Consider the following 25,380-nt stretch of genomic DNA (forward strand, 5'->3'; position numbering starts at 1 on the left):
AGCAAATTAAATAAATAAATAGCATCTTCCCTGTATCCAATTGTCAGCCAAAGGTCCAAGCAGAGCTCTAAAATATTAACATTAATTAATATACAATGAAACTAAATTTTATGCATCTCAACTCTTAGCTCTAAGCAAAACTCTTGTCAGGCCTGCAAGTCATATTTTGCATTGGTCCCTCAGGCCTGCTACATTTAATGCTGTGGTAAAATGAGAGGGGGGGTTATATGAAGTATGGGAGATATATAGTCAAAATAACATTCCTTTCTCAGAGAGTTAGGACATTTTGCCCTGCACCTGGAGTGGTGTGACTGGGAGGCATCTCCAGTTGTGATGGTGCCTGATTGGACCCTGTGACGGACATGTGGGTGCTGGACAGGGACTTGAACTTTCATTTGGGTGGGGAAAGCCTGGAAGCTTTCAGATTCGGTTTTTCCCAGATGCGCCAATATGGCATCTCTAATAAAATGGACCTTTGAGGAAAGTCATGCCTCTGAATCTTGTAGGGGTGTTACTTGGAACCCTGACAACCCTATTTAAAAGGCATAAAAAGGTGCCAATATCTTAGTGTGAACAAACAAAATCTAAAGTTTAACATGACTGTTTAAGCCCAGACTGTTTCTACTTTAAAAAGCCAAAGTCCAATACACAATGTTTCTCCTGTTTCAAATGCCAACTATTCCAGAGAGAATTACCCCAAATAGCAGTTCTAATTATAACTTCATAGAATATTAAAGATTTTAAAACAGTCCATATGTTTAGCACTCAGTAATCAAATAGTGAGAAATCAAACAATCTATTTGAGCTTGAATTGCTCAAACAGACTGTGAAGGAGAAAATGTAGTTTTCTGACTAAGTGAGATCAACTCAGCAGATTTGGAGATGAAGGGGAATTTATTATATGTCAGTATTTACCTACACTGTTATCTTATTTAAAGGGCCATAGACATTTGCAGGAGCTAATGGACTTGTTTATAATGCAATTTTTTTCACGTTAGTAATTTTGTAATTGGATACTCTTTTGAGATTAATAATAAACATAATTATACATTTGGCAATATGATTCTTGTTTTCATCACACACACACAGACACACACACACACACACACACACACACACACACACCATAATCATCAATCTTTTTCAGAAGTTTGCCAGCTCTGAATGGTAGTTGTAGAACTCGTTACCTGAACTTTCAAGGGCAGGTTTTCGGATTGCTTTATGGTTTAATTTGTTTCTCTTTGAATCTTCCTTGTCCTGGCAAGTGCCAGGAAAGATGTTGCTCAGTTATGAGCAAGAGTTATTTGTATGGTCGTCAGTTCAAAGGAATCTGACAAGGCAGCCGGGATCACTTGCTGGTTTAGCTTTTGATATCTCAGTCCCCAAGGCTAGAGGCTGGTCCTCCTGAAAAACAAGTTGGAAAGGGGAAGGGAGGGGGTTTGAGATGGGTGGTCCAGCCAACCAAATGTCCATTCTCTCTGATTTCCTTCTTTCTCTCCCTTTTCTTCAACTTTAAAGAAGCATCCATATTTTGGGTCCCTTTGGCTGATTCCCATTGTTTTGTTTTGTTTTTCTCCTCTGGTAAAGCTTTGTTTCCCATCACCAGGGGGCTTTCAGATGGACAGCTCCTCAAATATTGATCCAAATGCAGTACTTGTTTTTTTTCTGTAAGCTTTTCTGCAGAAAACTAATTAGGAGCCCACCAAGTCAAACTCTCTCGCAACATTTCTGTCAAGCAAATGTTTTGTTTAAATTCAAAATGTCTGTCCCACATTTATAATAAAGGTAAAGGTTCCCCTAATGTTCTAGTTGTTCCTGACTCTAGGGGGCGGTGCTCATCTCCATTACAAAGCAAGTGATTTCAATAGCTTTTTACACCTATTGTTTACCAGTCCTTATACCTCAAATATCCAAATAATTCAGCCAGCTGAATAGCACTTATGCACCTTAATACTTTGGTTACTAGTGCAACAACATGTAGCAGTTCAACGTGTTCCTACTTATTCAGGCTTTTTTAGGACCAGCTATCCCATTGGATTCTTACTTCTGAGCTCTTTGGAAAGTGGTAAGATTTCCTCAACTGTACAGATTTTTTAAAAAAATGAGATTTGCTGCAGGGGGCTTTCCCAAGGTTTAGTGTCCAAATAAGCTAGGCGATACCTTCCTGATCTACGTGTACTGCTTTGTCCATATAAGTATCTGAAATAGTTAAAAAAAAAAAGATTTGGTGATCTAATGATAAACCTCAACTCAGTAAAGTCATGCCTATGTGGCTGTGTCTCCTGACAGAAAAACATGTGGACTTCTTGCCGGTAGGAGGAAGGACGGCCGCTAGAAAGAGGGCCCCATCCACCTCCTCCCCAACACCGCGAATGAGAAATTCGGAGCAGGGAAGGGAGCAGCAGCTTAATCCGCAAAACAACCGCGCGCCCCGGACGGCGCTCGCTCCCCCTCCCCTTTCAGAGTAAGGGGGAGGCATCGTCCGGGAGTCCCCACCCCTCAGCTCCGCTGCCCCTCCTCTCTGTCCTCAGCCAAGCCAGAGCGCTTGCGAGAGAGAGAGAGAAGGAGAAAGCGGGCAGCGAGCGCTTTCGGGAGATTTTTGCGGAGGAGCCGTGCGGCGGAGGGAGACTGTGGGTGGGAGCGGGCTGCAGGAAGAGGCGACGTGGGATCCGGCGCTCTCCTTGCCTCCCGAACTCCTTCCTACTTCGCACGGTAAGAAGCAGCGCCCGCAGCTTCAGCTGTGGCGGGGCCTTCTTTCCTCTTGCTCGACTCGGATGCGGGAGAGCTGAAAAATACCCCTCCAAGTGCTAATGCAAATAACTAAAGCGGGCAAGGGAAAGGAGCTGGGGGGATTTGGGCTGGGGGGATTTGGGCGGGGGGGGGGCTGGCTCTCACTCCTATCGGGGACGCAGGCCGAGTAGTCGCGGAACGGGGCTCGTGCTGTCCTTGGAACGGCTCTGAAATCAAGGATTCTCCCCATTCCCAGCAAACGAGCTGCCGGTCCGTCCGAAAGCCTTCTTTTCTCTGGCGGAGAGAGGGGCGGGTGTTGCGTTCGCCTCTGGGGGCTCGGGGTCGTCTTTGACCCAGTTGGAAAGAACGGAGGTTGCAAAAAAAAGGGGGGGGTGGGGGAGGCTGCGGAGGTTGGAAGGGTTAGAGAGGCACCCAAGCAAAGATCTTGGCCTGCTTTAGCCTGCTGGGTCCTTCCCTTGCATGTCGAGTGTCAGCTTCGCTGCGAGACGGCGGCTCTTTAGCCTGAAACCTTCGCTCCCGTCCCCCGCCCCCCGGGAATAATGATAATTTAAAAAAAAAAGGCTTTGCCGGCCATCTGCCAAGATGAGGCTTGGCCGAGAGGGCTGCCCCTGGCCATTCAGCTTGTCAGTGCAGCCCGAGGAGGCGGGGGCAGTCGATCGATCCTCAACCCTGGCTACCTTTGGGGAAGAAGCGAGTGGAAAGCTGTGGCCCAAGGACGGTTTTCATGGGTGTCTTCCTTGAAAGCCGACTCTCTTTCGTGGGTCTGTTTTGCTGGGACACCTTGGTTCCTTTTGCAGAGATGCTGCTGTGGTGACAGTTGACAGCCTCTTCTCACCCAAGCGGCATAAACCGGAGGAGAAATGAAAATGGGAAATCGCACGGAGTCGGGCGGTAGAATTCCTCCCCTTCGCAGCCTTTGTTGAAAAAGTGCTTAGGAGTTGTTAGTTTCTTCACCTATTTATCATTTATTCAAAATGTGTGAGGAAACAAAATAACACAGTGAATTGCTGAGGTTTGTAGAAGTTGTAAAATCCAAATTATGGATAGTCAAATTGATTTGGGGGGCGGGGGTGCAATGCACTTTCCTAATTATCCAAGTCTATTCTTGCAGATTCCTTGCCACAAAGTGTTGTGTATGTTTGTACGATGCTTCTACCCATCCTGAATTGGATTACAGTTTATTGTGTTTTCATGGGATACTTGAACTTTAAATTAATTGCACAGCAAAACACACTAGGTCAAAATGACTGTGTTTCAATGAGTTATGCCTTAGTGAAATTTAAGAAGATAATTCTGGTATATTTTTTTAAATGTTGACCCATATTTTAATACCTTATTTTCTGCAATCCTACAAAAGTTGGTGACACAGCAGACATGATCATTTATTGATTTCAAATAAAGCATTTAAAGCTGAATCTGTTTAAACAATCCTATGCTTAGTGAGAGTATGACTTGCTTCAGTCTCACTTGTGTATGTTTCTAGAGGAAGGCTGGGCAGGGGCAAGTCAGATAATATAGTAAATCAAAATGTGAATGTAGCCATTTCTGATTTATTTAGTAAAGAATAAAGAAACAATGGCTTAATGCAGTGTGATTGTTGCTTGAGAATCACAACACAGTCCTACACATATTTACTTGTACACCGTGTTTATGATTCTGAGAATATGTAGTAGTCTAAAGCAGGTGTTCCACAATGTATTATACTATAGTCAAGCAAATCACATTTTAGCCTTGTGTACTGAATGAATCCACAGGCCTGTGAAAGGGAGCAAATGATGAGGGTATTATCATGCTGTTGTAAGACAAGCTCTACCCCTTTTGTACATCTATTGTGATTCCACACATACAGAGGGATGAAGGGCAACACTGCTGTTTAATTGTGACAAAACCCTCCAATCTTGTAGATATTTCTTATCCAGCCTATGTGATAAGCATGTCATTAAAATGTATGTGCAGAAAAATAGATACTCTGAGTAATAATTGAATAAATCATGGTAAATTAATTTTGAGTAAGGGTTTTGTTCAAGTTCAGCTATACTCTGAAGCACTTTCGTTTAAAATACTGTCAGTGTAGGATAAACAACAGACAGTGGCTGGGTTTTTTTTTCCATAAAATAAAACTTTTATAAAATAACTGGTTGTTGGTACAGCTGTTCAATTTACACACATGAGAAACCAATTTACAACACAAAGTGATCTGAGAGTAAATCCTATGGAACACAAAGATACTTTTTTTCCATCTGGCACTTAGCTGTGTTGTAAGTGCCTCTTATGAAGGCACAAGAAGTACAGTGATGTTTACTTTCAGTTAAATAGGCTGAAAATTACAGACCCGGTGAATGTTTATTGCCATTAATTAGTGTTTGTATGCACTATTCTTATTAAGATTTCTTATTTGCTGTTCTTTTATTGGCAATTTCTTTTTTTCACTTTTTTCATATTTCTCTTTGATGGGGAGGAAACATACTATTCATTCTAAATACTAACAATGAATTTAGGGATAAAAAAGAAAGAAAGTTAACAGTGCTAAGAAATGCCAGATCAATGCATTGTCACCAGTTTCTGAGCCTAGATTAAGGTTCTCACTTGATTTCTATGAATGGTGAATAGCCTAGATAAAAACCAGGTGGGTAACTTTGGACCAGTCACACACTCTCATATTAGAGATGTTGTGGGAAAATTTAGAAAAAGAAGGAATATTAGGCTTGTTTGCTGCCTTGAGTCATATATGAAAATAATAAGGGATTAAAAACAAACCAGATTATTTTGAAGGGACAGGACGAACTGAAAAGACAGTTGGCAGATTTAAATGAACAGCTCAGAGAAATGCAACAACAAGCAACACAAAACAAACAGAGAATAGGTATGTTGGAGGAAGACACGACTGGGTTGAGGGAGGAGGTTAAGACAGTCCAGAAGGGGAATAAAGAATTTGAAAATCATATGATAAAGGTGGAATTTGAAAGAATATCTTTTTTTCTTAGATTTCAAAACTTACCAAAGACAGAAAATGAAGACCTTAAGGAGATTATGACCACAATTTTATCAGAATACATTAAAAGAGACAAACAACAGCTATGGTGGTATATTGATTTGATTTATAGGATCAATTCAGCATACGCTAGAACACACAACGTTCCAAGGGAAGTACATGTTAAATTTCTTAGAAAGACTACAAGAGATGAGGTCTTAGGAGCTCAGAGGGGGGGACCATTAAAATATAAAGACAAAGAAATAGCCATTCTTAAACAAATTCCGAAGAAGGTAAGAGATAAGAGGAAGAAATATTTCTCTTTATCAAAGAAATTATATGATAAAGGAGTTTGGTTCAGATGGCTATTGCCAGAAGGAATGTTGATTTTTTTGGAGGGCAATAGAATTAGAATCAACACAGTTGTGGAGGCAGAGGCCTTCATTAAAAAACATATTGCCTTTCTAGATGGAATAGGGGACAGTACACAAGATATGAAGGAGGGAGGGGCCGTGGCTCTGCCAGAGGACAGGGGGGAGGAAGCGACATCGAGAACACTCAGGTCACAAAAATAAGTTTGAAATATTATTGCAATTGTTGTTATAATGTAATTGTTGGAAGTGACATATAAGATGATTGAATATATTGTTGATATAATGTAAAACAAAAAGCTGCCAATGTTTATCTTTTAATTTTTGATCTTTACTTCTTTTTCTGTAAAAGTTGTGAGATTTGGGGGGATTTCTACCTTTCGTACGATGTAGCTGTCAAAATTTTGTATACCTACCTACCCTCTTCCTATAAATATTTGTAAAAACCAATAAAATTCTTTTTAAAAAAAAACCCAGATCATGTGAAGGATAATGTTAAGCCCCATCCCCTCAGGGTTATCAATGAAATGCAAGCAAAGACTTAAACATTAATCTTGCCAGAATTAATTTCAGTAAACTCTAGCTGATTTAATTTTGAATAAGTGGGATCTCAGCCTTCATTATCTGGAAAAGATAACTAGGCTTTGTAGAGGTAGTCCTCAACGTACGACGACAATTGAGCCCAAAATCTATGTTAAGTGACAAACGTGTTAAGTGAGTTTTTCCCCATTTTACAACCTTTCTTGCCACATTTGTTAAGTGAATCACTGCAGTTGTTAAATTAGTAATGTGGTTGTTAAGTGAATCTAGTTACCCCTTTGACTTTGCCTGACAGAAAATTACAAAAGGGGATCACGTGACTCCGGAACACTGCAAGTGTCATAAATACGAGTCCGTTATCAAGTGTCTGAATGTAAATAATGTGACCATGGGGATACTGTGATGGTCATAAGTGTGAAAAATGGTCATAAGTCACTTTCTTCAGTGCTGTTGTAAGTTTGAATAGTCACGAAGTGAATTGTTGTAAGTCAAATACTACCCATAGTCTGTCCACGTATCTCTCCATTTCTGGCTATCTATTCTTGCTATTTTGAGGATTCATACACAGTACTTATAGTAGGCTTGACCTCCATCAGGGCTAGTAGAAATGGTAATGGTAATAGATTTTAAATGAATTTCTTCATCAGCCCTTTAAGATCTACCTGGCTGACTCAGGCTTTTTGGCCACCACTTTGGTTATCAAGTGACAAGAAGGATTAGCAAAGAACAGTCTATTTTTGCGCGCACCGAACCGGCAGTATTACCAGCAGCAACCCACCCCTGCCAGGCAATCAATATGATCATTGTTAGACTTTTTTTTTCTTACTTAGCTGTATCACTTTCCTAGTGCTCCAGGGACTTTGGGGCAATTAGTGAGTAAGGAAAATAACTGGAATGCAGTTAGAAAAAAATTTAACAGTTCTAAAAAACTCTAGCTGGAACCAATTGGGAAGCTTACGTGACAATGGACAGAATGGTAAAGTTGTGGTTCTCGGCAATGGGTGTGTTTGTGTTTAGTGGAATTTGTACTAAATATAAGGATCTTTTTTTATTTTGGCCTTCAGGCAGAATCAGTTATCCTTGGAAACAAATTGTAATAGCCTTGCAAGGCATGTTGCAGATAAAATTACCTTTGTTTGCCCTTGTATATTTGCAGTATGCTGCTAGAGTGTGGTTGGTCAATAGTTTGGAGCAAGAATTTCAGTAACCGAAGCTGAAAATGTGCTGGTTGGGAATAACTGGCTGGATCTTGACAGTAAGGAATTCCTTTTCAAGGTAGGGAACTGCCTTGAGGAAGGAAACATCTCCTAAATCTGATGTTCACATGAACCGTTAAGATCTTGAGCTGATTCTTTAGGTCTCAACTCCTTGTGAGGTTACTGCTATGATTATCTTTTTTTATGAGGTAATTTACAGGGTATTTTTAACTCACTGGATTTTTATCTTCTGTTTTTTATTCACCATTTTATTTCACTAGTGCATGATTTTTTGAAATTTATTTGGGGCTTGACAGAAAGTGAAAGTATTCTTAGTTGTTACTTAGAATTAATTCCATTGAATTCATCTGTCACTGAAATGCAATTTATTTCATATATATTTACATGCGTATATATATATATATACTGTATATGTGCCATTTATATGGCTGCCCAATTGTAGTACAAATCTGATTGGTATACAAAAAAAAGCAATAGAGAAAAAACCCCAAAATCGTATAGTAGCAAAAAACAGGTTTTGTTTCTATGCTAACTGTTAATAGGTGATTTATTAAATGTCTGATAGACACTTATCCTGACTGATATGTCTAAAGAAAGTCTTTGCTGCCTACTGCTACAAGGTCAAAGTTAACTGTACACTGGGGCAGGAGTGAGATAGAAAACCTTTCAGAAAATAGATACCACCATGGAAAAGGCATATCTCTTAGCTTCCCATTAGATTACATTGTTTCATGGAAGAGACAAAGCATGCCCTCTCAGTTGGAACATATGATATGGACAGATGTCATTGGAAAAAGATGGTCTCACAAACAACCTGGTTGTGTTCCATGTAAGCTTTAATTCACCTAGAAGCCAATAGGAAGACAGTACAACTCACAAAGTATTGTTGTCACATAGTCATATTAAGGAGTGGCCATATCTCTTTGCAATGCTGTGTTTTAGACCAAGCGTAGCTTCTGGATGATCTTCAAGGACAGCCTACATGTAGCAGCCATTTCAGTAGGGATGACTAAGATGTAAATGACCATCAGAGATCTTATACTTGACCTAACATATAAATGTATAGATAATAACACGATATTGGATTTGAAAAGTAGGAAATGAGTTCACATGTTTGGTGATGACTTATTTCATTACTGTTTGGAAGATCAAACCTTAGTAATACTGGGTACCTTTTCCTTGTCTCCTGGGTTCCACCTTCATGGATATTACACAGGGATACTTGCTGTCTCCCTTTGTGCTCAGAATTTACATTGGGACCATTGGGAGAACAGATTAAATTCCATGAGTTGCAGTATCATTTGTTCAGTGGTGATACTGATCACTGTTTCTGTGGGTTCAGATTTGAATGGGTCTGCGTGTCTCCCAGTGTGGTCCTGATATTTTTATCAGGAAGATTATAAGTCTCTTGAAGCTTAATCCTGATAGAACTGAAGTATGGATGTTAAGCAGAGGGGAACATCTAAGAGAACTTATACAGAAAGGCAGTGGCATATCATTCTTGGAAATCCATCATAACATTGTAGAGGCTCGTTATCACAACAGATAATTCTGTTACCATGACACCTCCCTTGTATATTATGGTCTGGAAAAGCTTCTGTCACCTGAGGCTGTTTAATCACAGATATCTTTTTCTCTCAACAGTTGACTGGGCAGTGACAGGGCACATTTGGTAGTCTCTGTATTGAAACTGATTCTCTGGTGACCCTCTTATGAAGTGAATTCAGGAACTGCAGGCTGCACAAAATACAAGTGGTCCTTGACTTACGAACACATTTCAGCCCCACATTTTTGTTGCTAAGGGAGATAGTTATTAAGTGAGTTTTGCTCCATTTTACAAACTTTCTTGCCACAGTTGTTAAGTGAATCACTGCGCTTAGTGATTAGTGATATGGTTGTTAAGAGAATCAGGCTTCCCCACTGACTTTGTTTGTTAGACGGTCACAGAAGGGGATCACATGACCATGGAACACTGCAACCGTCATATATATGAGTCAGTTTCGCCAAGTGTCTGAATTTTGATTGAGTGTCCGTGGGGATGCTGTGACAATTGTAAGTATGAAAAATGGTCATGTCACTTTTTTTCAGTGCCACTGTAACTTCAAACAATCACTAAATGAACAGCTATAAGTCAAGGACTACCTGTACAATCAAATTTAAGTTCTGTCACTCTCATGGTTCTAGAGCTTTGTGCAGTGCTTCTGATTTCAGTAGTTGAAGGTGCCACTACCTTTTATATGGATCTCTCAGTCTATTGAGTCCTGCATTCTTATTTTATCCCTGCCTAGTTCCCCAGGAAAATTCAATTATAGTTCTGTGCTTAGATGCCTTCATGCCACCAGTTGGACTGTACAGAAGCTAGGCCTCTTTCTTCCTTTTCATTTGAAATTTTTCATAGTTCAGGTTAAACTTGTGATAATAGAAGTCATGAAACAAAATGCTTCTGGATGGGAGCTAGGAGACTTATATTTCAATTATTTGTCAGTTGTTCAATTCAGAATCAAAAGTGCTTGGTATTCTTTTTCAGGTAAATTCAATAACTACATTAAAATGGACATTAATGTATGCCCTTTGTTTATCAGAGTAAATCAATTGCCATTTAATTTTTTGATATCACTTAGTCCTAGATACTGCTAAATAATAGATCAAATATTGTTAAAGAGGAATACAATGCCACTGAATTGATTTATAGCAATGGTTGGTAAAGCTAGATAATTTCCCTTTCATAGCCTAAAGCTATTGGATGCAGCCTTTTTCTACTAGTGCGCCTGTTTGTTTTGTGGAGGTGAAGGGTTGTGATCTTACCGAGTACCTTTTTGAATTTATATAACATGCTATTAAGTTGGAATTAAAGTACAGCTGAAGGATATCTTCTATTCCTGAGGTACCTATCTTTTCCTGAGTTAAAGCCTTATGATAATTTCTAATACATTACAATAGCAATAGCACTTAAACTTACATACCACTTCATAGTGCTTTACAACCCTTTCTAAGTGATTTACGGAGTAGCAATAATGATTTGCTGAGGGAAGAACTAAAACCTTTATTTTATACTCACGGTATTCTTTGCAATTATTTTGCTATCTCTCACTTCTTTAAGTATCTGGACCAGTGGTGGGATTCAATTTTTTTTTACTATTGGTTCTGTGGGCGTGGCTTTGTGGTATGGCTTTGTGGGTGTGGCAGGGGAAGGATACTGCAAAATCCCCATTCTCTCCCCACTCCTGGAGGTTGGTTACTACAAAATCCCCATTCCTTCCCCACCCCACTAACCTGCTTTCCAGCTCTGTTCTACTGTTCAGGGCAACAAAAGAAGATCAGCTGGGAGGCAGTGGGGGCGGAGCCAGCCTATTTGCCAGTTCTCCAAACTACTCCGAATTTCTGCTACTGGTTCTACAGAACCTGTCAACTCTGATCTAAACCCTTTTGGAACTCCCTTTTCTTATTAGCTACTCTCATCACACTATTTTACTTTTCATTGCTCCAAATTGATTTTAAAGTCCAAGATACATGTTTGCTCAGTTTTGGATTCAAGAACTCCAGCATATTTGCTCCAGGTTATTACATCATCAACTTTCTTAACTAAATCTTTCCTGTAAATTAATGCAGTCAGTGGTAGTGCATGAATTTAGTCTTTATTTGAATACGGCCCTCAGTGAATGTTCCACAGAGGACCACATAGATTTTATTCCAGAGAAAGGTACAACTAAATTCATCTGTCAAGTTAGTTTTACTAAAGTTTTGTGCCTAAATTGTTTTAATATGATTGCAATTTTCCAAAATTTGTTCTTTGTATGCCTTTCTTGTGGTATGGGCATTTTTGAACTTTTGTTTCTAAATATACAGTATATACCTATTTTCAAACAAAGTTTCAAACGATATTTCATAGGCTTTCCCTAATATATGTAATGCTGTACATTTTAAGTTACAAATTCTTTTATAAATTAAGAAATTAACTTAATATTTTATTTTGTACCAAGTTTGGGAAGTTTGAATTGAATAAATCCCATTACAGTGTAATCTAATCATTCCCTCTCTGTCCCTAAGTGTGTGGATATGAATATAACCTTCATATTTCCTCTTTTTGGAAAGAAAGCTTGGCAATTTTTTAAACGAGAAGAACTGTGAGAAACAATTAACTTAGCAGATTTGATGTGCTGTTTCAGGAGAGATCTTCAAGTTTCTTTTACAGTAGTTCCATGATTATTAACATTGGCATATTAAGGATTGGCTGGATTCATACATTATGCTGAGCTATAATGTGTTTGCTTGTTTTGGGTTCATAATGCCAAAAGTCAACAAACTGTAATTAAAACATGCCTGGTTTAGGGTTAGTTATGAACCAGACATGTGTGAAAGCCCTTAGTAACTGATTCCTAAAATGTGATTACTCAGAAATTCTTTAGTAAATGTACTCAAGGCTGAAGCTTAAAACTCTTATCTCTCTCAAATCCTGTTTTTTTTTAAATCTTTACTGATTCTGACAGCTTGTAAATACACTATATTGCCAAAAGTATTCGCTCACCCATCCACATAATCAGAATCAGTTGTGAGCGAATACTTTTGGCAATATAGTGTATTTGTACAAATCTTTGTTATTTGTAAAAAGGATTATTAGACCATAATTCAATGGGTTTCTAACTTAAGACTGAGTTGGAGGGCTTGATGAGAATTCATTCATTAGCTCAAGGGCTATGGCACTGAAGCTCTTTCATTCACTGATGTATGTCTCTAGTGAGTAAAAATGGGGAAAAAATAGAAAATGCCACACAGTATATGCTGTTACACACATTTATTAAATAAAAAGAGCTGTATTGCTTTAAAGACTTGGGGGGGGGGAGCATTTCACTGTGGCTACAATTTTCATTAATTAGTACATGAGAAGTTGAATTACAACTACATGTAGTTCTTTTTAAGCCTCACCTGTCTGGCAAGGCTTCTGTGGATGGAAGGTGAGAGACAAAGCTGCTTTGTTGGGATTCTTGATTGGCAAGAGAGTTGTTCAGCCTGTGCTACATTGCTACACCCCACCCACCAGAAGCTCTGAAGTGCTTGGCATGGGGAGAGTAGGACGATAAGATGCAGCTATCAAGGGGTGCCAGGTGTTTTCCTTTCCTGGTTAAGTTTTTGAAGAATTATTGCCGTACATTGACACTGCAATTGGTATCTATTTCTATCCCTTAGTTTGCAAAGCAGGGGGATGGTGTTCTCTTCTACCTTGACTAACAAGTGTCAAGTCCAGGTAGACCTTTTGAGAAGACAGTCTTGCATTACTTGCTCTATTGTTCCTTGATCTTTCAGCTGTGGTAGTTGGAGGGAAGCCAGCAGAAGAAAGTTAAAGATAGTTGGAAATGGGCAAGTCAGGAGACTGTTCTGCCCCTTCTGTTCCCACTCCACCATCTCATTACCAGTAGAAGCCAATAAGTCATATCCCTTAATGTAAATCCCTAGGAACTGGTCTTTCTTGTCCAGGAATAGAACCACCTTTCTCCCAAGCAAGGTTGATCTTTGTGCCTAGTCGAGATTAGCAAGTTGCTAAGCTGTTTCTCACTGTTGCTTTCCTGCTGTGTATCAGTTAGCCATGGACTGCAAGTCAGCAATGCCGGCTTTGGGGATTGTTAAATAAGAAATTCTGAAAGCTAAAATCTATAGTTTTGCTATTTTATTAAAGCCATGGACACAATGTATTGGTTGGATTTTTTTTCTTAACTGGCATTAACACTAAGATTTTTTAAGTATTTTTTTTTAGTTCTTACCATGGATGTTTTAATGTAAGTTATAGAGGTGTTTTATTGTGAATACATTTATCATTGACCTTTTAAATTAGTTTCTTTTTTGTAGCAGATATTTTATTTCTGCTTCTGTAATGGATATTTTGATATCCAACTTTAAGATAAAGTACCATAACTTCCAAATTTGCAGCACAAAAATACCATGACTTCCATATTTGCATGAGCCATTAGAACACAAAAAGAGCCATCGTGACCCAGTGGTTAGGATGGAGTACTGCAGGCTGATTTTGTCCACAGCCAGGAGTTTGATCCTGACTGGCTCAAATTTGACTCAATCTTCCATCCTTCCGAGGTTGGTAAAATGAGGACCCAGATTGTTGCAGGAAATATGCTTACTCTGAAAAATGCTTTGAGAGGGCTATAAAGCACTGGGCTATTGCTAATATGTAAGGGCAGTATAGGTACCTTGTCATTTGGCATTGTTGCAGTTTGCTTTTAATTCTGCTGGTGATTCCATAATGAATACTAACAAAGCCATGCGGGGACTACTAGGAAACAAGAACTGGGATACCCACAGAGAGATTTTAAAAGTCAGAACTACCTCCATGGACATCTGAAATAATATGACTGCTTAATGACTGTCCTATTTAGTGATTATCGGAAGTTACAATGGCATTGAATAGTAACTTTATGACTGGTTATGTGACCAAGATTCAGGTACATTGCAACCAATGGGAACTTACAACCACTTCAGCCTCCTATGGTCATGTGATTTGTAGATAAGCAGATTCAGTGGAGAAACCAGAATTAAAATCATGTGTCACAGTTATATGATCCCTTGCTAAATGATCACAACGGAAACGAGGATGTCATGTTTGTCATGGTCCTGTGATATCTTGCTTATGGTCATGTTGCTTAGTGCCAGAATTGCTAGTCCCAGTGGTGGCCGTTACAGGAGTACCTGTAAAAGCTCTTTGAGAGTTGGGCTTTCTCATCAAGCACAGAATGCTTATATTGCAGTTTGAAAAGAAAGAAGAAAATAGAGACGGTAGTGGAGATGGACACTAGAGTTGGCAGGCAAATTGGAATCCTGTGTTTGTGTGTGTGTGCGTGTGTGTAGGAAGGGATGGCAATATTTATATACATATGATTTAAAGATCCAGAAGTGACTTGAGATCATATTTCTACCACTGACTCCAGTTTATTGCAGATCTAAATGTTTGCTTGGAGTATGTGTCAGTCCTTTTTCTTATGATAAATTTACATTTTCAGTTTTCGAAAAAAGAATCCTTCTCTTAAATAAAAAAAATAGAAGAAAAATATATCCTTACCCCCCCCCCTCCCATTATTGACAGTAAGAAAGATGTTGCAAAAACCATTTGGATCGCCAGTTAATCTAGCTGTATACATTTGGAAGAGAACATTTTGTATTTTGGAGCAAACTCCAGCTGTCTATCTTTTTGGCACAGCTTGTGACCAAGAACACATTCTACCAGTTCTTTGAAGTTACATAGAACATTGACTGCTTATATAGGAATTTGGTTTCCCTTCTTCACACTCCCTCCCCCACCCCCAAAATATTTCTGATTGTGAGTCCTTTTGATTTCGCTTCACCACATGTGCATTGAGGACATCTGAAGCCTCATTAGCTTCTGCTGCTTATAGAATTGATTGACTGAATCTTCTAGGCCTGTGGAAGCTGTTTAATTTTGTTGTTGCATTTAAGTCTAGAATCTATTTAATCTGTGATATGACAAAACAAAGCTGGTTTATCTAAAATTTGTTTCTAACCTCACTGTACCTTTACATGGAGCAGCTTGGACTTAAGAACTATGGAATGTAGCTATACATAAGGTCTGTATATCTGCTAGTTAGGATGTAATACATGGAAATTGATTTTTGCTAGTTTATATGAAACCATCAGACTTTCCAGCTGTCTATAAGGTACCCTAAGCTTTTTAAGTTCATAGGAAGCTGCTTTTGCCATCCTGTACGTTCCTTTTCAACAGCTACAGTTGAAGCTGGTTCCCAGCAACAAGTTGGCAAAAGCACTCCCTGCTGAGAATATATTCTGGTATTGTCTCCAAGGAAAGAGCTACTTCAAAGTGCTCCTGGTACTTTGAAATAGCACCTTCCTGAGAATCAGATGACGTCACTGATGGTGAGCAGGTTTAGGTTTTGGAGGTAGATTTCACTTTCTTAGTAGTTGTTGATTTGTTTCATTGCATTTCAGATAAAAAATAGAAAACATATGTAGGTCTTACCTTGCATATATACCGTAACTTAAAAAAAAAAGGTGGGCCTATTTTTTTTTCTTTATTTAAAAGGCCATATACTGTATTGAGGTCTACATATTTTATTTTATATTTTCAGTGTATTTTTAAATTTGGATTCTCTTTGATGAAATATTGCTAGTATTTGGATGGGGAGGCACTACCTTTAAAAAAATGACTACGTTTTTCCTGTTTCTCTGTTCAGAAATGTAATTCTTCTACTTGATCAAATTCTGATTTTTTCCAAAACATTCCCTATATGCGGATCTAGCTATGTCTGAGTACAAATAGACACAAGGACAGTTTTTCCCCAAATGCAATCACTCTGCTAAACAACTAATTCCCATAACACTGTCAAATTATTTACTAAGACTGTTTTACTGTTGTTCTTGTCATCCTTCCTAGTACCTACTGTATCTCTTCCCACTTATGACTACAACCATGTTGCTGTATCTTTACAATTTACACTGTTTTATTTGTTTCCTAGTATGATTTGATTGCTTATTAGTAACCTATGACTATCACTAAGTGTTGTATCTTATGATTCTTGATGAATGTATTTTATTTTTCCTTATGTACACTGAGAGCATGCACACCAAAGAAAATTCCTTGTGTATCCAATCACATTTGGCCAATAAAGAATTCTATTCTATTCTAAAGTCACATTATCTAGTTCTATCCAGAGTTATGATGACTTGGATCAACATCTAGATTTTTCCTTTATAAACTTAGACTAATTTTTTTTGTACTTCTTGTTGTTCTTTTCCTGAATGATGATCGTAACTGGAATCAAATTCTGCCTTCTCTTTGATCTTCTTCTTGTGTCATATCCGTCATCGAATGTAGGAGATCATGTCAGCTATCCTATTTTTGTCAACAGCCACACAAAAAAGTTCTGCCGAGCTTTGTCCAAATCAGTCCCTTAAGTTTGGAAGCCATGATGTTCTTCTTCTGCCTGGACCTTGTTTGCCTTCAATTTTTCCCTGCAGGATTAAGCGAAGTATGCCATATTTTTCTGGATGTCGCATCCAGTATTCTAACTTTTGCTTTTTAATGGCTTTGATGATTTCCCTTTGTTTTCACAGGTGGCTTATCACCTCCTCATTTGTGATTTTGTCAACACAGTTTATACGTAATGGCCATCTGTAAATCCACATTTCAAATGATTCTAGTTTCTTCAAGTGGTTTTCTGTCAGAGACCAACTCTCTACTCCGATTTTCAGTCTTAAGCTTATGTCCTGACTGCAGAAGACCTTTTTCATTTTGAAGAATGCTGTTCGAGCTTTCTCTTCCTTGTCTTTACTTCACTAATCATGTCCCAGCTTTCATGTAAATTAAAACTGAGGTACGTGATCATTTCAATTTTTTCTAGTGGTATTCCTTCAGTGGTCTTCTGTTTGATTTAAGTGGTCTGTTTGATATCAGTGTTCTTCTGTTTGATATAAATGCTAAGTGTTAGTAAAAGTATTGCTTTCATTACCTTAGTGGTTATGCAAATTGTAGCTCCATATTCAACCCAACCGCCGTATTAGTTCCCATTGGCTATTCTCTTTGAATACCCTCTAGTTGCAGTTTGCTACAGAACAGCCTCAACCAGTATTCTAGCTATATCTGAGTATAAATCATATCATTTACTTGAGGATGATGGAAATTGTATCTGGTTGGGTCTGGTTGTGTTGCAGAATGCCCTATTGACACTTTTTTCATAATAAATACTTTATTAATTAAAAGCCTAGGTAGTCAAGTTATGTGATAAGAAGTTTTTTAAAGACATCTTGGGAGGTTTGTCATGCTTAGCAGGATCTCCTATTTTTGGGAACTTTAATCATCAGCTAGAAAATTGAGTTGATTTTCAGATGGCCTTGTTGCTATGCAGAAGAGTTGGCATGAGAGAAAGATGATGTTGCGCTTTGTTTTGCTATTACGTTTTAAATTATTTTTACTCTGCTCTTTTATCCATAGAATAGCTTAACTGTTTTCAGTATACAACAAATGCAATATAACTGAACGTAATCAATATTGAAACAAGATAGAAATTAAACCAACACACTCTAGATAAAAATGCATTTAGAACACCGGGAGATAAGACAGTTCAGCTAGATTTACATTGTTACACAATGATAATATTGGTTTTGGCTTAGTGTGTTGTGCAACGCCTGACATTGTGGCTTGTAAGCATTGACTGCTAGATTCAATACACAGTGGTGAAGCAAAAGCTATCATAGTGTGCTGTTTGAACTTAGTTGTTCGGTTAACTCCTTTACCTTGCTGTATTCCACTATTTCATGTAATTTCCTATAGCCCAGCTTTGCCTGCTGACACTTGAATGCTTATATAGGTAGTGCTCAACTTACAAACAGTTCGTTTAGTGACCAAAGTTACAATGGCACTGAAAAAAGTGATTTATGATTTAGATACGTGACTCATATTTATGACAGTTGCAGTGTCTTGGGATCATGTGATCATCTTTTGCAACCTTCTGACAAGCAAAGTCATTAGGGAAGCCAAGATTCACTTAACAACCATGTTACTAACTTAACAAATGCAGTGGTTCACTTAACAACTGTGGCAAGAAATATCATAAAATGGGGCAAAACTCACTTAACAACTGTCTTGCTTAGCAACAGAAACTTTGGACTCAATTTGGTCATAAATTGAGGAGTACCTGTACAACAGGGACTTCTATTGTACAGAAGTAGATGGACTTCTTTCCTAACCAGCTACACTATATTGCCAAAAGTATTTGTTCACCCATCCACATAATCAGACTCAGTTGTGAGCAAATACTTTTGGCAATATAGTGTATGTCTACTGTAGTCAGCTCTGTGAAAGAAATCCAGCTATTTTTTCCATGTGTACAAATAGTTCAGATTGAATATGATTAAGTGGCTTCATAACTTAAACTAGATGTTTGTTAGTTCAAACTGGGTCTGAAACTAGAACAGATATAGCCTGCACGAGTTTCCACCAGTTTCTTAGTATGTGCCCACTTCGCAGCTATTAAAATCACCAATTGGCTGGCAGGCAGTAAATTGCAATTCTGAAGTACATAAGCAGTTTTATTGCTATTTAGAGCTAGGACTTCTTTTTAAATAAACATTAATGCCTATAAAGTGAGTTATTATGACATTTGATTGTGTTTATTGTACTAAATAATAGTTCCTTGTAATACCTTGCTCAAGCAAAACACAAAGCAACCGGAGCCCAAAATGTCACAAAAATATGAAAGCTCTTTTTTAACTTGGCCCTTGTGAACATGTTCTCTAAATGTTTGATTGATGTGGGCAATTTTATTTTCAAGCTAAGTGTTATAATCTAATAATACGGGCATATTTCTAAGCACTCCCTGCTCTGTAACTTCCTTGGTTTCTGTTAAATCACAAAATGGTGTAGGTGTTTGTTTTTGTTTCTTGATAGCTAAGTGTTATAATCTAATAATACGGGCATATTTCTAAGCACTCCCTGCTCTGTAACTTCCTTGGTTTCTGTTAAATCACAAAATGGTGTAGGTGTTTGTTTTTGTTTCTTGATAGCTAAGAATCTATCTTGAGCCTAGTTAATTTGTCACCACAATGCTGCGTTGTTTTCCCTTGGTACAATTCTTCGATGTTTTAGCAATCTTCTGTGGAGAAGATTGCTGGCACAATGGATAAATGTTTCAGTAGATACATTTCAATCATTCAAACTTGCATTAAGCCTCTGAGGGAGAATCAGTGATATTGAAATATTACATTGTGATTGATAGATGTGTATTTTAGGGGCATTCCAAAGTTAATTATTATTAGATATTTTATACAAATGAGCAAGTTAAAAAGAAAAAAAAAGTATGGTAGGATAAAAAGTCACCAGAGGGCCTGTGCTGTGGAATGATGTCATGCCCATCCCTCAGCAGTCCTTGAAAACTGATATATGAAAATTCCCTACCTGGAGAGTCCTTGCCCTTTTGACTCCCTAAGGAACCAAAGTGCAAATGATCCAATGTGATGTGATCTTGAATTGAATTTATTCCTTAAAAGCATAAATTTTCATCTCAGGAAGAGCTTTGGTTGTATCAGGCCTGGGTGTATAACATAAGCTAATTTATATACTTAGAAATAAAGTTCTCTCCTGGTTTTAAGGAATGGATCCAGGATTTGAGTTAAGGTAACTATTTTTGAAAAGTCTCTGTGTGCTAAACATGAGAAGATTATGTAATATGTTGCTGTATAATATGTTGCTGTATGTATGGCACAGATTTAATGATAAACTTAATTATTGAATTAATATTATACAGGTTACATTTACTATAATTATTAGATTGATCGTTTGCTGTTAGAGATTTTTTACATTTAATTTATTTTAATCATTATAACGTGTGTAAGTTTCTTTTCCTCCCAGTATAATCATACATCACATTTTTGGTGATGTAGACATTCATTATTTTAAAATATTTTAAAATATACGTATGTTGGTGGACAACAGACAACATGGTTCTTATTGCATAGCTACCCTCGCCCCCCTCTCGGGGTTATCTGATGATCTTAGGAGAATGAACAATGTCCCTTAACCTTCTTTCTCTTCATAGTTTTTTCCATCTGGAAGTTCCCAAAGCACTTTCCATAAGTCACACATTAGTAAATAGAAATTATTGTGTCTAATTTCAAACATACAGGAAACAGAAAAATGCATAAATTGTCATAGTGGTCTTAGAACAATTGCTTTCAAATAAATGCTGTATAGTCTCTGCATTGTCAAACTATATGAAATTATAGATACCTCATGCATGGAGTTGGGAGAATATATCCATGCTCCTTTGCCGATATATGCTTTGGTGAAAAGTTTCTAGAATATTTTGTCTACAGTATGTTTGTGTTTTGTTCTTTTTGAAAAAAGTTACATTATGAATGGTGTTTTCTACGTTGTTAATTTATAAATTGTGAAATATGTTTACTAATGTATCTGTCCATTTTGGACAATAGAACGTGTTTTGTCCTCCTTTTCATTGTAAAAAAGTTGGTCACCTTAATCTGTGGCATCAGAATCCAGACTTACTTTGTCAGAGTGCTGCTTAATACAATGAAAACATAAAATCAAGAATTTAAAATTTTCAGTTGAAGACAAAGTGAAATAAAGCCCATGAAGCATTATTCTTCAGGAAAAAGGACAGTTACTTTCCCAACCATTTGCATTAGATTTGAAGATTATGCAAAAGATTACAGGAAAACCAATTGTCAGTTCTGCTGCTAAACATATTGAAATACACTCAGTTTTTATTGGACAATTACTTATTGTTACTCATAATTCATAATGACAAGTTGCACCCAGATTTGCATGTACACACAGTTCTTTCTCTGAATCTTTCGAAATGGTTACATTTCAGAAGTCCTCATTTCTTTGTGTTTCTCATACTCAGAAACTGAGCTATAAAAAAGTACTGAGAAAAGATTTGAAATCAAATAGTGGTCAAGTTAGTCCTTAACAAGTCATTTTTTATTGTATGCATACAATTATGTTTTAGGATATGTTGAGCCACCGAGTAGCCAATTAGATTGCTAGAAAATTATCTATTAATGACTACAATAAGATAGACCAAATGCTTTCTTTTACTGTTGTAATAAATGCCCTTGTTCAAGGTGGCATGCTTTTTGCTGGGGAAAGAGAAGTCATGGGGACATCTTCAAGGCCACTGTGAAGAATATTCAACATGTAAACAAATAAAGTCACTTGGATTAATGTTAGCCTTGTAAGATTGCTATATCTTTTTTGTAAGCTTAAGTTAATAGAACCTTGCAAGCTTGAAAGTATCTCTTCATTCTTTCACTTTTATTCCCCTGAAAACTAGGGAGGATCCTTCTGAGACATTTTCACCACCCCTCCTTGTTTGGACTTAAATTTAATTTATCCGACTGTTGCCTAGGTTGTTGCTCTTCCGTCTGTGTCCCAAGATTGTTCCCATGTTATTATAGATTGGGAATGGAAGATATTGTAATAGTTCTCCTTTCTCCACAGTCAATTCCAGTAGGAGAGGTCAAACTGATGACCATTGAATTGTAAGGTACTGGAGGACTTCACACCTCTTCTGTGTAACATCTACATAAAGCCAACAAGTGAGATCATTCATTAATGAATTAAGCATCAACAATATGCTGATAATATTGAGTTTTATGTCTGGATATAAAGCTAAGTGAGAAGTCTGAGGTATTGTCTTAGACAGTAGAACGCTGTCTACGGCAATACCTGTCCTAGAAAGCTGATAAGGTCTGGATGGGAAGGATCACTCTTTAAGACCCAGAGAGCACTGAGTAGCTATGTGTTTCTGGTTCTTCTGCTTCCAAGGTTTTGCTACCTTTAGTTGTGAAAGACATAGCATTCTCCCAGACAGAGCTGGTGTACAATTAGGATAACTTTCTGGAATTGCAATTTCTTTTGAAAGAGCATGTGACAGTTATTCCATGGGGGCAGGGACTTTGCCCAGATTTATCCGAGGTGCCAATTGTGCTTTTTTTCTGGACAAGAATTCTTTCTCACAGATTCCTGCCATAGTCACCTCAGCACGTAAATTATTATAATGTACTTTACATGAGCTGCCTTTGAAGAACCCCTGGAAATTGCAACTTGTTTGGAGTGTAAAAACATGGACGATCAAGGATAAACTTTATATACATCTATGTAATAACTTTGTTATGCATGTTGCATTTCAGTACCGTGAAACCTATGAAAAAAGCTAATTGTGATCTATAAAACCTTTCACGGTCTCTCTGTCCAGCTAGTAAAACTTGACAAAATGGGCATGCACCAAGTCCCAGTTTATAAATGTCTCCTCTGATGACACCCAGGTGGCATGCCTTCTCTGTCATAGCATCTGCCTTTTGGAACACCATTCCCCCAGAGCTTCAAGTTGTTCCAGCTCTTTTGTTCTTTGAATGGGCTTGAACACCTGGCTCTTTCCCCAGGTGTTGGGATAGGGCATATGTGCCTGGGGGAAGTAGAGAGTTTTATTAAGGACTTTAATGTTTTAGGCTCAGGTTTTTGTTTTCTTTCGGCTATTTACAATATGAAATGTTCTTTTTAACTTATTGGTTGCCCAGAGTCATTAGAGTTGAATTACCTGTCACTGCAGCGAATAAATAAATTTAGAAAGTTTTTTTCCTGATGAATCTCAATTGTACTTTGTCTGCTTTTGCACTTCATCCAAATGTTAGGATTTTTAAAATCTTGATTTGATGAATAAATAATGTGTTTAAATAAAATAAATTCTAACATCAAAACAAAACAGTACAGCTTTGCTTAATGAATGGAGAGGTTTTGGTTTTTAAAAAAAATAAGTTTCTCTAAATTGCTAAGCTTTGCCCACAGTTCTTGGTTTTTGTCTAGTTAACATTTGTTTACCCATATTAAAAAATACTTGTAGCATCTCAGTTTATGAAAAACAATAATGAAATCTCCTGCAAGTGTTTTATTTTCAGTGGTACTTAATCCAGCAAGTCTGCAAGATTGCAGCTCTAGTTACAATTGTGTGGGTTCCTTTCCTCAGTTTTGAGACTGGTCTTCATTGTTTCCCAGTGCAAAGGGTGAGTGTTGACTAACCCTTTATAACATTAAGAAAGGGAACAGCTGCTTATCAGGAGAATTAGATTACACATGTGGAACACTGAAATAGGTGGGTGGTAAACTGTTTCCAGTTGTTAATGGCCCAAGAAAAGAACGTGGAGGAGAAAAAAGTATTTTAATGAGATTTAAGTATATTAACTACTCTGCCCCAAAGAAAGAACTTTTTATGTCAGTTATCAGTTAATATCTGGCTTTGATAATACAATGAAGGAAACTTTCCTGATATCTGAATATTTCCACAATAATGCTTCAGTTAATAATTTTATATGTCTGGGATTGGATGCTATAAAGGGATCTTAAAATAGTTTTAAAAATCATGAAAAGATCATCATAATTAAAAGATCAGTTTCAATAATCGATAAAGTTTGCAACTATAAAAATTCATTAATTATTTTAAATTATGAATATGCAAGAAGATCAAGGGAGTAGGTTTTAAATTGAAGAATCTACCTCAAGAGCCAGGTTTTCATCAGTTGTTGAAAAAGAAGAAAAATATATCAAATTGCAAGGAATGTCATACAACGAAGAACATATGAATTAGTGTCCCTGAAGATTTCTATAAGGATCTATATATAGTATTCAGATACCTTGAGAAGATGAAGAAAGCACATAGGATCAGATCAAATGTCTAGCTTGTCCTGTTGCTAAACTGGCATATTGTTACTGCTAAAGTTATTGGCTTGATAATAGTCATCATGACTAGCAGCCATTGTTCTCTGTTAATCTCTACACTTCTTAAACCATGTATTAACCAGCACTATGGAATAGCTTCTTTTTATCGGCCTTGACTCTCTCACTCTTTAGCATCATTAATCTTGGCTGTTATTTAATTTTGTACATGGTATGTAACACAACTCAATATTTCTTTCTTGCCTATTTTGCCAGTGTTTCTGAAAGGTTTTCTACATAACACAATTATACCCTTTTTCCTCTCTCCAGTCATTCCAAACTGTATGAAATTTGAAGGTTGCATTTTCTTGTCACATGATGAAGCCAACCTTCTTCCAACACCATGAACCGATTAACATTTTTTCTAGCTGACAAATAGGAGAGGTAAAACCTAATTGGCAAAGTTCCACCAGACAACTACACTGTGAAATAAAAAATTGCCATGGCACCCTCCATATTTTCTGTATATACGTATAGTTGTTCATTGTTGTTATGTTGTCACTTTTAAGTTTAAAGTCCCATTGGGATGGAATATTGAGTATTGCAGCCAGGAGTTTAGCAGGAGATTACAGGACCAGGGGAAAAAAATAGGTACAGCAACAGAGTTGTCACCATCACTGATCAGCCACCCATGGAAATGTGCTCCTGAAAAGCACAGAAGAAGGATGTGGTGGCACTACTCTGTCGTAATATGAAAGAGAACGGGGGAAAAAAACCACATAAACCCAACATGTAGCAGGATGAGGATGCATTTGCTTGGTGCTCTACAGGACACTCTTTTTCAGTGATCTAGCCCCTTAGCCTGTCTTTTGTTCCATTTTCCCTTTTGTGTCCATCTGTTCTCTTTTCCCTCCATAGTCAGGTTGTAGCAAATGTTGAGTAACAACTTCCTGACCCTGATAGCTAGTTTGAGTCAGGAGCAAAAGACAAATGGACCAGCCACAAGTAAGAGCAGTGTCCCAAATTTCTAAAATTAAAAATTCATTTTTATTCTTATTTTAAATAAAACAAATGGGATGTAAACAAGAACAATCTAAGTCAGCTCTCCAAACATACCAAGGGCAGTTTGAGAGGAAAGTCTTGTTGCCTCCAGAGCAATGCAAAATAAGTTATTTTGAATATATATTAACAAGCATTAAGTATTGTTACTTTTGCTCATAGGACTTTGCTTCTTCAATTTAATTGCCTATTTCTGTATTTCTTTTCTTTTTTGCTCCAGAGTACAGTGCTCTATTCAAGGCCCTCATATATTGTCCCTGAAATACT

General features: G+C 37.5%; 1 protein-coding gene across 15 annotated transcripts in view; it reads left to right on the plus strand.

Annotated features, from left to right (window-relative positions):
* Positions 1-2,555: 2,555 nt before the first annotated feature.
* The window catches only part of GREB1L (GREB1 like retinoic acid receptor coactivator), a 162,925-nt gene continuing 140,100 nt past the window's right edge, over positions 2,556-25,380 (plus strand). For 12 of the 15 annotated variants that reach the window (XM_081952993.1, XM_081952982.1, XM_081952983.1 and 9 more), the window contains exon 1: positions 2,556-2,712. The gene's annotated coding sequence lies outside the window, so the exon portion shown is untranslated. Of the gene's footprint in view, positions 2,713-2,981; positions 3,001-3,458; positions 3,692-12,764; positions 12,803-25,380 lie in introns of those variants that run through there. The other 3 variants (XM_081952992.1, XM_081952991.1, XM_081952990.1) reach the window with 3 other exon arrangements.

The sequence above is a fragment of the Natrix helvetica genome (genome assembly GCF_964273705.1).
Source record: "Natrix helvetica genome assembly, chromosome: 4".
In the NCBI taxonomy this organism is placed as follows: Eukaryota; Metazoa; Chordata; class Lepidosauria; order Squamata; family Natricidae; genus Natrix; species Natrix helvetica.